The 11,519-nt window shown below is 36.4% G+C and overlaps 1 pseudogene; it reads left to right on the plus strand.

The window, feature by feature from the left end:
• The first annotated feature begins 10,023 nt into the window (after nucleotides 1–10,023).
• LOC149238244 (large ribosomal subunit protein eL27y-like) lies at nucleotides 10,024–10,428 on the plus strand (annotated as a pseudogene).
• Nucleotides 10,429–11,519: the final 1,091 nt, after the last annotated feature.

The following is an 11,519-nucleotide window of genomic DNA, read 5'->3' on the forward strand; positions in this document are numbered from 1 at the left end:
ACATATTTCCACAACAATATTTTTTATCAATTCGGAATACATCTAAATTCCCCCACTCGTGTGAATAAATTTGAACACGTGCATGAGCATGAGAAAGCCTCCACTATAGGTTAAGCTCTTAGAAGGACAAGGAGAGTGGATTAGGAACGTGCCTTAACAAAGGGCTAAAGAGATGAGTTTGAGGACATTCATCATGCTTTAAACTTGGAGAGAAATCTAATAAAATAAGCAATGGGGTTTTCTATAGATAATGTCGACATAGATGGCAAGGTATTTGAGGTACTTACATAGTCTTTGACTCTAAAGGAGATGCCTATTCCAACTAAAGTTGGAAGGCTCAAGTTATTTTATGATATTATTCACATTAGAAGTGCTCTTATAAAAAATGCATCTACATATAGGACAAAGTTTGAAGCAACATTGCCTGATATTATGGAAATCTTTAATGACTTATATCGAAACATCACTGGTCGAATTACTGCAAGATCTTTGAGGGAGAGAATGATTGAAGCTCTTTAGTTTTTCTCAAACAAGTTTCTCTTTTCATATGCTTATGATAATGGATTGAGAGATTTCTTTCTTCGGTATGGAAATTCAAGTGTCCCTCCTTTTCATTCAATATGTGGAGATGCCCCACCATTGAAGGACTTTGATAGTTTATAAAGCCAATCTTATGGATGTAACAGATGGATCTGCTCCAAATTAAGATGTTTCTTTGGCGATTGGAGAGGGAGTAGTAGCTCGATAATTGTTTTGTATTCCTCTTGTGGAGCTTCAAAGACGGTGTAAGTAAAATGGTTTAAATATTCGTGATTTTAGGGAGGTAATGGTTTCTCGATTTTTTAGATTAGAAGAAGCAGAGAAGAATAAGAACCAATATGAACATGAGGATGTTAGGTATGGGTATAAATTTTCAATCAAAGGGACACATGCAAGAGAAACTAATGCTTATTTAAAATTGGGAGAGTGAAGGTGGAGCATAGGTGAAGAAAAAAAGTCCATACTTGCTGATGATAAGGACTATATGTCTAGATCTAGGAAATTTTTTTAGGAAGAATCATATTTATGGTCATAGGCTGAGGAACGTGAATCAATGGATGCCTCTTGCAGTGGAACTTTACCAAAAAATGCTAGTGTGTTGGGGACCTCAAAGTCATTAATCCCACAAATAGATCTAAAACCTTTAACAAGAAATTCTATGAAAACACATAATGTATTACAAGCTTCAAAGTCGACTTGTGAGGATGGTAGAACTTATACAAAGGAAAAGGCAACGATTAAGGTACTTGGATTGAATTACTATTCTTTTGGTAGTGATGACATATTTGGGGGTTCTGAAACTAGACAAACAAGATGTCACAATGGGCAACATTTCTTGTACTCTTAATGACAGTGGAATGCATGGTCGCAATTTATTCTCCTTGCCTCTAGGATGCTAATTTATTTTGTTCCTTTATATATATACCATGTGGTTTGATACTATAAACGTGTAATATTAGAAAAAATCTATGTTAATTGGAGGTAAAATTCGAGGAGTATCACGAGTCTCTTGAAGAACATGGCATTAAGAATGCCAAAGAAATTGAAAGAAAAATCTCTTCCCACATAAACAAATTAGAAATTGAATATGGGTTAATAGATCTAGTTACTAATAAAGACACTAGATCAAATTCTTGATACTACAGGCATTCGTCTAGCATGGCAGGTAATGCACGAAATTGTATATCTATTGCATTTCATTTTATTGAAGTGGGTTCCATATGAAGTATCTCATGCTTGTAAATTGCATCTCATTTTAAGTCATATTTATAATAACTAGTATCTATATGATTAATATCTTTATGGATTACTTATTTTACTTTGTGATGGGAAACATAGGAAGAGTCCCTCACATAGATCAAGTAAAGATAGGGAAATAGAGGACAGGGAGAAGGCTTTTAATGGGCATGGGCAACGAGATCCTGATATTATTTCTATTCGTCATGAAAGAGATGGTAATAGAGATAGGCTTCATGATTCTGATGCTGGAAGGGGGAGAAGGAGGAGCAGCAATAGAGAACATGATAATCATGACAAGGATATGGATAAATATAAGGAGAGGGGCAGGGGAAGAGAGAAGGATAAGATCATAATAGAGAAAGAGAGAGGGAAAAGGAAAGGGATAGAGATATGGAATAAAGGAGCAGAAGAAGCTAGTCATTTATTTTAGTGTCTTCTAGTGCTAATATGTACTCTTTGCATTTTTATTCGAGTTGTGATTTCTGTACAAGTAGGTAGCTTTCTTTGAATTTTAGGTTTAAATAAATGTTTCTTTTCCCTAGAGGTTTTGGCTTCAAGTTATAGTTTACAACCTACATTACTAATGCATAATTACATTATTGAAATTAAGTTTGATAGAGAGTCATCCCGTAAGAATACTAAGGTGGTTTCAAAGTATACAAGGTGACTTCTAGCAATGTTTCATTTCTAATGTAATAAAAATTCATTCTAATGTCAATGCCTTAGAACCTTATATATGAAAGTGTATCTTGTTATATTCTCTTGTTTTTTAGATGCTACTAATGAGTTGTCAAGGTGCCCAAACTATGAACACTTATGATGGTGATTAGCTCCCCATGTTCCAAAGGGTTTTGTTCTTCAGCTGGCTAACCTTATAAAGGAGTATTCAAACCATCAGAGTTTATTCAGTGGAGCATAACTATTACCATATTATGTGTATTCTCCCTGCTGAACTCAGGGGTCATGGAAGTGAATTATATGAAATAAGTTTTCATTATCATGTGACTAAGTGACATGTTTCATGGAATCTACCGAGGGACCTTAATTTTAATTTTTTTATGATTGTACATGTCATTGTTAGTGAGTGCATTGATTGCTAGCATCTTTCTTTCATTTCTATGTTTTCCAATTAAATGCTTTGAAGGCTATAAAGCCTATAGGCATTTTAACTCTTTTTAAATGATTTTTTTTTAGATTTAACCAATGAAGATACTAATATACTCTGAAAAACTGAGATTGAACACAAATATAGTCGTGAGAATTTGAAATATGGAAATGTGTGTAACAGTTTGATAGGCAAGCCTGAATATTTTAGAATCATGCCATGATAATAGTAGTCATTAATAAACAAACCTTTTTTTACAAATTCTTGCATGAATATCTCTATCCTGCATTTCTTTGTGTGTTGATCAGCTTCTCTTTTTTTGTAATTATATATAAATATTGAAAAAATACTTGAAGGGTAATATGGGAATATTATCATTATCCTTCCGCAGGGGTGAATCAAAACATATGCTTACTATCATAAATTACTAGTAAACACCCCAGGTTTTCAACCAATGTTTGCAAGAAGATATGTCACCCTTCATATGAAAATTATATATAGAATCATACTTCAATATTGATGATCATATATATTATTTTGAATTTATTTTTAAAGGCTATCTTTTTCTTTTACACTTGGGTCTTCTTTAATGTGTTAAACAACCTTAATGGGATATGTAGACTTCAAAACTAATTTCTTATACCTTCCAAAAAACATTCATTGTAATTGTCAGACAATATTGCAATAATTCTCTTTAGAGTCACCTGGACTAGCTAAATAACATTGACTCAATATTTAGTTTTACTTGAATGATGCATCACATATTTGGATGAAAGAAATAATATTTTATATAAATATATTGATTTTGAATCATCATATCTTCCATTATTGACTGTATATTTTATTACCTGAGTGGATCCAACCACGTTGACGATAACAAAGTACAAAGAGTCCAAAGAATGAGAAAGTCTCAATTACAACGTACGCTACTAGAAGAACCAGCGTAAGCACCATATCATCCATTGGGATCATTTTTTTCAATACTTTATTAAAGGCCATTTCAATCTTTTTGAGAAATTAACACCCATTGACTTTTAGTAATGTAAAACTTCACCAAATACTCTGCAAGGTCAACATCTAATCAATTTTCTTTGAGTTTGAAGTTGAATAGCTTTTTGCCACGTTGTTTCGGATTTGTAGTCTGATGTAATTGTACAATAGAGTGAATTTGAGGACATGGTTCATGATTGAACCTTGGAGAGAAATCATATAAAATAAGAAATGGGGTTTTCTCTATAGAATATTGACACAACTGGCAAGGTATTATTGTCATGATGATAATGTCGTTGTAGGCCTTATCTTGTGTCTTGGTTAAGCAATTTCACAATATGCTTTATTTACAACTTAATCAGTACCTTGGATGCATTGTAGGTAGTTGAGGTACTTACAGAGTCTTTGAATCTAAAGGAGATGCCTATTCCAACTAAAGTTGCAAGGCTCATGTTAGTTTTTGATATGCTTCACAGTAGAAGTGCTCCTACAAAAAATGCTTCTGCATATAGGATAAATTTTGAATCATCATTGCGAGATGTTATGGAAATAAAAGCACGAAGCATGCCCTCAAATTTGTCTCTTTGGGCCTTTGTTAAGCGACATTCCTGATCCACTCTCTAGTGCAATTACATTAGACTACGAATTAGAAACAATGGGGTAGAAATATGTTCAAAGTTTTGCAATAGTAGTGCTCCTATGAAAAATTTTTCTGCATATAGGAAAAAGTTTGAAGAAACATTGTCTGATATTATGGAAACCTTTAATGACATACTGAAACATTGCTAGTGAGATTAATGTAGAAGCTTTGAACGTTTGTAATTTTATGATATCTATGTCATAATAAGTGTAAAGAAGAATACCAGAGTGTTGGGTTGTGTTATATTCTTTCCATGACTAGCCGACGTAGTTAGCAGGGGGTTAGAAGAAGGGTGGAGCCCCCCCTTTGTTACGCTGATTGCGTAGCGGGGGAGTCACAGGGAGTTTGAGGGGTGCATGTAACCCTATGTAAGGTTGGGCGAACCTACCTATGGTTTTGGACACATTGGTTTTGCGGTCCATGGTTTTGGACGTGATGGTTTTTGGTCCATGGTATTGGATGCTTTGGCATGTATAAATATGTATTGTAACATTGAAAGGAACATAATGAGAAATCAAGTTGGTAGTCCTGGTTTTGGGATCCAGGGGAAAATCTTTGTGTATATGTATTTTATGTGTTATGCTCTTGCATTGCTTATTTTCTGCGTTTTTTAGAATTTATATGTAGGTAATTTCTATATGTGGTTAAAACCTACATTTGGTATCAGAGTCGTTTTGGCTTCAAGGGGATGCCTTTGTTGCTGAGGGATTTCGCTCTGGCCTGTGGTAGACCCTGTTTAGTGGGAGATCTGTGAGATCAATTCTAGTGGTGAAAGAATATGGCAAGCAGTGGAAAGATAGAGATCGAGAAATTTAATGGTCAGAGTTTTTGAGTTGTGGAAACTTAATATGGAGGATCTATTAGTGGCTAAAGATCAGTGGATCATGGTAGATTTGGGTACTAAACCAATGGGAGTGTCCGATGAAGAATGGGAGAAGTTGGATCGGAAGGCAAAGATCACAATACGATTGTGTGTCTTAGATTCAGTATTGTTGAATATATCAGGGGAAGCTACGACAAAGGCTTTGTGGGACAAGTTAGGGACTTTATACCAATCTGTCTTTGGTGAATAAATCGTTCCTATGGAAAAACCTGTATAACTTGAGGATGAAAGATGGAGACTCGGCGACTGAGCATCTAAATGTCTTTAATACTATGGTAAGTCTGTTATCGTCTGTTGATATCAAAATTTCAAATGAAGAAAAGTGCATTAGTTTGTTATGTTCTCTACCAGATTCGTGGGATAGTCTGGTTATTGCAATAGGTAGCAATGCAACTGCCTTGTAGTTTGATGAAATAGTATCATCCTTGCTGATGGAGGAGATGAGACGAAAAAATATGGAGGAGCTAGAATGGTGATGCCTTGTCTGTACGAGGATGGTCCCAGAATAGAAAAAAAAAAGAAGTCATCGAGTGGGAGATCTAAATCTAGAGGGATATCTAAATCTCTAGGAAAGCTCGTAAAGGTGGTGTGCTAGAAATGCAGAAAGGAAGGGCACTAAAAAAGGGACTGTAAATCTAAAGCTCCTAACAAAGGAAAGGGATCTGATGATGCTCCTTCTATAGAGGCAAAAGCCACCTCAGATGAAGGTAGGGATGTATACATGGCTTCTTCAGGTACACATGTTGATCATGAGGCATGGTTGATTGAGTGAGATGCATCCTTTCACTTCACTCCCCATAAAGAGTGGTTCTGGGAGTATGAAAAATACGATGGTGGTGACGTCTTCTTAGGGGATGATAGGAAGGCTAGAATCATTGGTCATGGAAAAGTAAAGTTGAAGTTGCAAGGTGGAAGGGTTAGAACACATCTGAGTATCCTACATATTCTTGCATTGGCCAAAAATCTGATGCAGGTGTAAAAACAGTGTTTAAGAAGGATACCAGCAACATGGTTCGGGGAGCACTGGTACTGATGTGAGGAGTTCGGATTAGAACTCTGTACAAGCTGCAAGGAAGCACTGTTGTTAATGGGTGCAACAGTTTCGTGGTTCCTGAAAGTGGAGTAGAAAACCTAGTGGTCTCTAAAGAGTAGACCATGTTGTGGCATCAAAGGCTTGGACATATTGGAGAGAAGGGCCTTTGAATACTTCATGGTAAAGGTATGGTAGAAGGTATGACTAATAGCTATCTGGATTTTGATTTCTGTGAAAGTTGTGTATATGGGAAGTAGAATTAGGTGGGTTTCCCCTCTGCTCATAAGAGGGTGAAACATATATTAGAGCTTGTGCACAGTGATATGTTTGGACCTCTGAAAGTTCCATCACTGGGTAAGTCTTTGTGCTATGTATCATTTATATATGACTTCTAAAGGAATACATGGATATATTTCCTTAAGAAGAAATCTGAAGTCTTTAACAAGTTCAAAGAATTTAAGGCTCTGGTGGAAAACTAGACAGAGAAGAAGATAAAGGTGCTGAGGAAAGATAACGGTGGATAGTTTTGTGGTAAGGAATTTGAAGAATTTTGTAAGAAGTGTGGTATATTATAGCATAAGACTACTCCATATACACCTCAGCAAAATGGAGTTACATAAAGAATGAACAAGACGTTGATAGAAAGGGCAAGAAGCATGCTCAGTGGTGCTGGGTTAGGACATGAATTCTGGGCAGAGGCGGTGAATATAGCATGTTACCTGGTCAACAAATCACCTTCATCAGTGTTGGAAGATAAGACTCCACAAGAGGTATGGATTGGTAAGAAACCCTCTCTTTCACATCTGAGGGTATTTAGATGTGATGCATATGTAAATGTTCCAAAGGAAAAATGAACCAAGTTGGATAGTAAATATTGAAAGTACATATTTAGTGGGTATAAGGATGGTTTAAAGGGTTATAAACTTTGGAACCCAGTAACAAGGAAGGTTGTGTAAAGTCGAGATGTGGTGTTCAGAGAGGTGAAAGATGTTATTAAACATGAAGTCCATCCAAAGGAACCTGAGATGATAGAGTCTGATCTAAAGGAGGAAGAATCATACTCTACAACAGAGGAGGAATTAGAAGATGAAGAGCCACAAACTCCAAGTCTGAGAAGATCAGTTCGAAAAAGAGGGCAGCCAGAAAGGTATACTCCATCTACTTTCTGTTCAAATTTTTATTTATCTATTACTGATGATGATCCTAGAACTGTGAAGGAAGCAGTAGATTCAGAGGATGGAAAACTCTGGAAAGAGACCATGGTTGATGAAATGTCATCTTTGCACAAAAATGAGGCTTGGGTTCTAGTGGAGTTGTCAGCTGGAAGGAAACCCATTGGAAGGAAATGTGTGTTTAAGAAGAAAACAAATGCCGAAGGAAACATGGAGAAATACAAAGATCAGTTGGTAGCAAAAGGTTATTCCCAGGTGTTGGGAATTGATTTTGGTGATATCTTTTCTCCTGTTGCCAAGGTAACTTCTATTACATTACTTTTATCTGTTGTTGCTGCTTTTGATTTTAAGGTAGAATAGATCGATGTGAAGTCAGGATTTCTTCATGTGGATTTGGAAGAGGAGATATACATGAAGCAACTTGAAGGCTTTATGGTGAAGGGTAAGAAAGAACTGGTATGCAAGTTAAAGAAGTCTTTGTATGGGTTAAAACAGTCACCAAGGATGTGGTATCAGAAATTTGATACATTTATACAGGGACTTGGCTTCACCAAAAGCAAAGCAGATCAATGTGTGTATTTTAAATTAATTGGAAAGCATGTTATTTATCTGGTCTTGTATGTCGATGATATGTTGCTGGTTGGAGATGACAACGAAATTATCCAGGATTTGAAGACCCATTTGTCCTCCAAATTCGGCATGAAAGATCTTGGTGTTGCAAACTATATTATGGGCATGGAAATGAAAAGAGATCGGAAAAAGAGGAAGCTCTGTTTAAACCAGAGGAAGTATGTCAAGACAATATTGTAGAGGTTTAATATGCAGGATAGTAAACCAGGAAGGTTCCTATTCCTGTAGGTGTAAAGTTTATTTACTGAACAATGTCCCAAGACACAGGAAGAGGAAGAGGACATGTCCCATGTTCCATATGAAAGTGCAGTTGGTAGCCTGATGCATGCGATGGTCTATACTAGACCATACATTGTACATGCAATGGGAGTATTGAGCAGGTTTATGTCAAAACCAGGGAAGGAACATCGGACAACAGTGAAGCGAGTTTTTAGGTATTTGCGTGGCACTAGTGATTATGGTTTGTGATAGCAAAGAAGACCAGGATTCAGAGTGTTGGATATTCGTGGCTTTATTGATGTAGACTAGGTTGGAGATCTAGATCAGAGAAAATCTACAGGTGGGTATGTGCTTAACCCATTTGGAGGTGCAGTCAGTTGGATGCGTAAGAAACAATATGTAGTGGCACTATCAACTATAGAGGCAGAATACATGGTAGCCACTCATGCAAGCAAGGAAGCAGTTTGGTTGCAGAGATTGTGTTCAAATATGGGGTTAGTAGATGGAGCTATAACGATAGACTGTGACAGCCAAAGTATAATTTTCTTGGCAAATAACCCTGCATATCATTCAAACGCAAAGGACATTGATGTTTAGTATCACTTTGTGAGGGATATGATAGGAGACAAAAAGGTGTTGCTAGTAAAGGTGGACACTTTGAAGAATACTGTAGATGCATTGACAAAATCTGTGAGCTCTAAGAAGTTCTCTTGGTGTAGAGAAACAATGGGCATTGCAAGGCTGGATAAATGACTAAGCTCTCTTATGGCCCCTTGTGGACAGAAAAGAACAAGTGGGAGAATGTTGGGTTGTGTTATATTCTTTCCACGACTAGCCTGCGTAGTTAATCGGGGGGTTAGAGGAGGGGTGAAGCCCCCCTTTCGTTGTGCCGATTGTATAGCAGGGGGAGTCACAGGGGGTTTGATGGGTGTAGGTAACCCCACTTTATGGTGTTCACGGCAACACCCCAGAAAATTTTGGTTTTGGACCCTATGTTAAGTTGGGTGGACCTACCTATGGTTTTGTGCATGATTTTCGCACATGGTTTTGGACGCGATGGTTTCCGGTCCATGGTTTTGGACATGATGGTTTTCAGTCCATGGTATTGGATGCTTTGGCATGTATAAATATGTATTGTAAAATTGAAAGTAACATAATGAAAAATCAAGCTAGTAGTACCGGTTTTGGGATCCAGGGGAAAATCTCTGTGTTTATGTGTTATGCTCTCGCATTGTTTATTTTCTGTTTTTTTTAGAATTTTTATGCAGGTAATTTCTGTACGGGGTTAAATCCGACGTTAGAAACAATGTGGTAGAAATATGTTGAAACTTTTGCAATAGTAGTTCTCCTATGAAAAATTCTTTTGCATATAGGAAAAAGTTTGAAGAAACATTGTTTGATATTATGGAAAGCTTTAATGACTTATATTAAAACATCACTAGTGAGATTAATTTAGAAGCTTTGAACTTTGTAAATTTTTGATATCTATGTCTTAAGAAATGTAAGGAAGAAGAGTGAAGGAGGTAGAGAAGAGGAAGAGAAAGAGTGGGCAGAGGGAGACCAAAAACAATCATGAAGTTTTTGAAGAAAAACAAAGTTGTCTTTCTCTTGAAGGGGTGCTTCGCAAGTTGAAAGGCTATTATCATTAAAACCTTTGATGACGAAACTACTAGACATGAATATTACCATTTCCTTGTAGAAGGTATCATGAAATACCCTAAGGAGGTCATCAGAAAGGACTCTACGAAGAAAACAACGAATAAATCAAGGTTGAAGGCTTTCATCAAGGTTGTTAACTACAACCACATCATGCCCACAAGGTATAGTTTGGATGTGCAGTTGAAGAATGTGGTTACCTTTGATAATCTGGTAACCCAAGATAAGAAGTTGGTGACACTAAAGGGAGTAAAAGCTTCCTTTGATGAGAGGTTCACGGTAGGGAGGAATAGATGGTTCTTTACAAAATTTAGGTTTTGAGATCCTCATTTTTTAGAAGTACCATGTTAGAAATTTCAAGTTTTTATATTTTGATTATTTATGGTGGCCATAGTACCAATGTAGTGTTTGCAATTTTTGGACATTTTTGAGCTACTTGAGAGCTTTGATAGGAAAACTAGTGCTAGACTATCTTATATCTACCATTTATTTGATAGTTTTAGATTTGATTTATCATGTCAGTGGGAAAACTATATGGAAGATTACATTATTGGTAATATATTAGCAAGGAAAATGATAATTTTTACTTGTAAAAAGGAAATATCATAATAAGTTTAATGACTTTGTGGATCATTCTGTGCTTTTTTTTACATTTATATTCTGGTGTCCTTGTAGGAGAGAATGATGAAATCTCTCCAGGTTTGGTCAGAATAGTTTCTCCTTTTAGATGCTTATGTTAATGGACTAAGTGCTACCTTTCTTCAGTCTGTAAATTCATGTTTCCCTCATTTTCTTTCAATGTGGAGATGCCCCACCATTAAAGGACCTTGATAGTTCTGAAGCCAACCTTGCATACATAACAAATGGATCCGGTCCAAACTAAGATGTTGCTCTGGTGATTGAAGAGGGAGAAACATCTTAAGAATTTTCTAGTACTCCTCTGGTGGAGCTTGAAAGACAATGTAGGAAATTTTTTTCATCTATTCGTGGTGGTAGGGAGGTAATGGTTTCCCCATTGCATATATTAGAAGAAGCGAAGAAGCATGAGAACGAAGATCAAGATGAGGATTCCAGGTATGGATATAACTTTGCAATCAAAGGGAAGCATTCAAGAGGAAATGGTGCTTATTTAAAATTGGGAGGGGGAAGGTGGAGCATAGGTGAAGAAATAAAATACATACTTAATGATGATAAGGACATATAGTCCTTATCATCATCTAGGAAAAATGTTCAGGAAGAGTCACATTTATGGTCATGGGTTGAGAAACATGAATCTATGGATTCCTCTTGCAGTGGAAGTTTACTAAAAGACACTGGTGTGGTGATGGTAGTGTCACATGAGGTGCCCCCAAACATCCAAAATATTCTAGGAAATGTCAAGGAAAATTACTTTCTCTACTCCTTAACTCATA

Source organism: Pinus tabuliformis, chromosome 8 (assembly GCF_031772625.1).
Source record: "Pinus tabuliformis cultivar Carrire ecotype Pingquan chromosome 8, CPIR1, whole genome shotgun sequence".
Taxonomy (NCBI): Eukaryota; Viridiplantae; Streptophyta; class Pinopsida; order Pinales; family Pinaceae; genus Pinus; species Pinus tabuliformis.